Source organism: Eurytemora carolleeae, unplaced genomic scaffold (assembly GCF_000591075.1).
Source record: "Eurytemora carolleeae unplaced genomic scaffold, Eaff_2.0 scaffold2202, whole genome shotgun sequence".
In the NCBI taxonomy this organism is placed as follows: domain Eukaryota; kingdom Metazoa; phylum Arthropoda; class Copepoda; order Calanoida; family Temoridae; genus Eurytemora; species Eurytemora carolleeae.
The window spans coordinates 2,617-6,197 of NW_019398111.1; positions in this window are offsets into that span (position 1 = coordinate 2,617).

The following is a 3,581-nucleotide window of genomic DNA, read 5'->3' on the forward strand; positions in this document are numbered from 1 at the left end:
ACCATCTAAAAGTTAACGTACTAGAGAAGGTTTGGGACCTTGGGAGAAGCTTATTTAAAGTACAAGAATCTAAATACATCAGAAATTTTATGACTGAACTTGAGGATCAAATGAACAGATTTTTTTTTATTTATTTGTAAACTTGAATTTAGTATTTAAAAAAAGTATTTTTTTGGCCAATTTTTTAAAATGTTTTAATATCCCTTCTTAAACAAGCCGCCCCCTCCCTCGATTTACGTAAAATTTTATACGCTATACATTTAAACAGTTTGTTTTTAATTTTCATGACAGAAACAATCTCACCGAATATTAATTGTCTTAAAACATTTTTTTAAAAGTAAATATTTTCAAATTATCTTTTGTCCGTGAAGGCCGAATTTTTTTTAAATAATCTTTTTTGTTTGTTAATTTTCTTGTGCTTTTTATTATCGATTTTGATGTTTATTATATCGTTAGAACTGACGAGGGTCAACCCAGACAGAAATATATTTTCAATAAAATGTGGAACTAGCAACTACTTTTTTTTACTCTACAGAGGTTCGGTCCATCACCGAATTTTAAATCGCCGTTAACTGTCAGTAAGTTCGTTAACGAGAAAATTCTCTAAAATTTTCCGAAATTTTAGCAACTTTCTGCTAAAGTATTTTGATAGTGCAGTGAGAACCAGAAAACTATAGAATAAAATATGTTCTTTCTTTTTACACTTGAGAAATGTGACTTTGGATTAATTTTATATGTCATTTCTGAAAATGTTTAAGGCAGTTTTTTGAAAAATTTTCTGTGGGAAGTTAAAAAATTTCGTAAATAAACGAAAATGACGACGACAATAATCCTAATGTTTTATGGCTCCCCCTGTTTATCCGGATATAATCAGATATTCCTGATATAAACAATAAAATATGATAATAAAATTCATTGATTTTTTTCTTTTGTTGAAACTATTGAATTTAGACAAATAAATGTTTCTTTGTCAAGCCGGAAATGTGCCCTGCACTGATCCTTGTAGCTTGATGCATGACCGCTGCCTGGTTTAAATCACTGCCTAGAATTGGCTTGGATTTCTGGCTTTGATAGACATTGTTACACTTTCTAAACAAACCAATCATAATTGTTATGAACAATAAAAATATTTTTCTGTCTTCTCTGAAAATTAATTACTCGGCATAGACTGTAACTTTCAAATGCCCATATCTTTGCAGACTGGAGCTGTACACATTTGATATTTTTAAATTAGACTAGTTGAGAATTCAAAGTTTGAAATATTAAAGGGTTACGAAACCAGGTTGGGGAGATAACGAGAATAAATCATATTTGTTAACAAAGTATGTAAATAGCTGTCAAGGCCCAAGTATACTAAATCCTTTAACAAACAAATTATTCTCGAAATCGAAATCGAACAAAAAAAGTTTAAATAATTTTTAATTGAATTTTATAATTCTTATTTGTATATTATTTGTTCAGTTTTAAACAAGGGTGGTTCCTTGTTATAAGTTCAAAACACTGATATATAATACACTTGATTGACCCCCCACCCCCCNTGGCCCTTTGAATTTAAAATGTTCCAATTGTTTAGCGTTTGTCACCCCCCTCCACACGAGGTACTCAGGGCTTCCCTAAAAAATGTCTCTCATACCGAACATATGAATGAGCGTGTGTGCAATGTGAGATGTGTGCAAAAGAAATTCACTTTTGGTCTCGGCTAGCTGGCCTTTCATGTTTGAAATCTATATTAATAAATCTCTTCAATCATATATATATATTTGTTTTCCCAAGCTGGCCAAAATCGATTTTTTTTTCAAAAATCGATTAATCGATTTAAAATGTTTTTGGGGCAATTTCAAGTGACCCTTCTTTAGATGTGTTTTTTTTTATGAGCCTTTTAAAGCAAATTTTAAGCTTTGCATTAGATTTCTTTCTAATTTATGCAAAAATGACTTTAACACAGTTCTAGACAGAAATTTATTTTCCATTGCAAATGATTTTTTTGTAAATCTATCTGATCTCAGTAAAATGTTAGTTAAGCACCAAAAGAAATATTTTGATATCCCATTGGACCATGCATGGAAAGTTCCAATTTTACAAGAACTAATTTATATGTTGAAGGATTCGATGATTACGTAATAACTGAAATGATAAATATGTTATGTAATGAGTAATGATTAATCCCGTCTATTTGTGCATAATTTTGTATATTTATTATTTTTTTTTTCTTTTGTAAAACTATATATTCAAAATATCTAAATTAATTTAAACGACACCATTTATATTTGTATGTAATCTTTGTGTGTGAATAAATCTTTATAATATAAACGAAAAGAATGAGGAAGACCTGCAGTTCTTTGAAAACCATTGAATTCAGACAAAGGAATTGAGTCTTTGCCACAAACTCGGATTTTCTAATCCCTATATCTTTGCAACCCTTTAGCATAGACCTTAGGTATTTCAAACTATGAATCCTGTCAGATCAAATTATCTAAGTTGGAAATATGTAAGGTTTACACTATCAGGTTTCAAATATAGATTAGAAAATTTGAGTTTGTGGCAAAAACTCAATTCCTTTCTTCATTGTTTATGTTTAAGAGTTATCTGTGTGAATAGAGTATTCCACTCTGAACATGAATTACGCCTAAAATCTCTTTCAGAAAGCATTACAAACGAACCTTAATCGTATAGAATAGCTTTCCTGTCCAAAAAGTTTGACGTCTTTTAATCTTATTACTTATTCAGTGTGTTTAATTTGTGTGTTTAAATTGTGTGTTTAATTTAATTGTGTGCTGAAATTGTGTGTTGAAATTGTGTGTTGAAATTGTTTGTTTAATTTGTGTGCTGAAATTTTGTTTTGAAATTGCGTGTTGAAATTGTGTGTTTAAATTGTGTGTTTAAATTGTGTGTATAATTTGTGTGTTTAATTTGTGTGTTATTTTGTGTGTTTAATATGTGTGTTTAAATTGTATGTTTAATTTGTTTGTTGAAATTGTGTGTTGAAATTGTGCGTTTAAATTGTGTGTTTAAATTGTGTGTTTAAACTGTGCGTTTAAATTGTGTGTTAAAATTGTGTGTTTAAATTGTGTGTTTAATTTGTGTGTTGAAATTGTGTGTTGAAATTGGGTGTTTTGAAGCGTGTGACGGAGATCTCTCAAGCATATATATAAGTTGGCTTTAATTGGTTCATGCATACATTATTCAGGTATACTTAGATATACAGTGGTAACGAGAAAACATTGGAAGGATTTTTCCTTTTTTGTAATTCTAAAAAGGAATTGAGTCTTTGTAACAAACTCTTATTTTCTAATATCTATATTTTTTCCACCTGATGGTGTAAACCTTTGATATTTCAAACTTAGATTTATTCATCTGACAGAATTCATAGTTTGAAATATCTAAGGTCTACAGCATCGGGTTACAAAGATATAGATATTAGAAAGTCAGAGTTTGTGGCAAAGACTCAATTCCTTAAGAGATCAGAGAGATTTGTTGTGCATTTCAAAAGTGCCTACTGTGGATGATATCGAGATCAAGCGATCGGGAGTATTATGGGTTGGAATTATGGGTTGGTATTATGGGTTGGGATTATGGGTTGG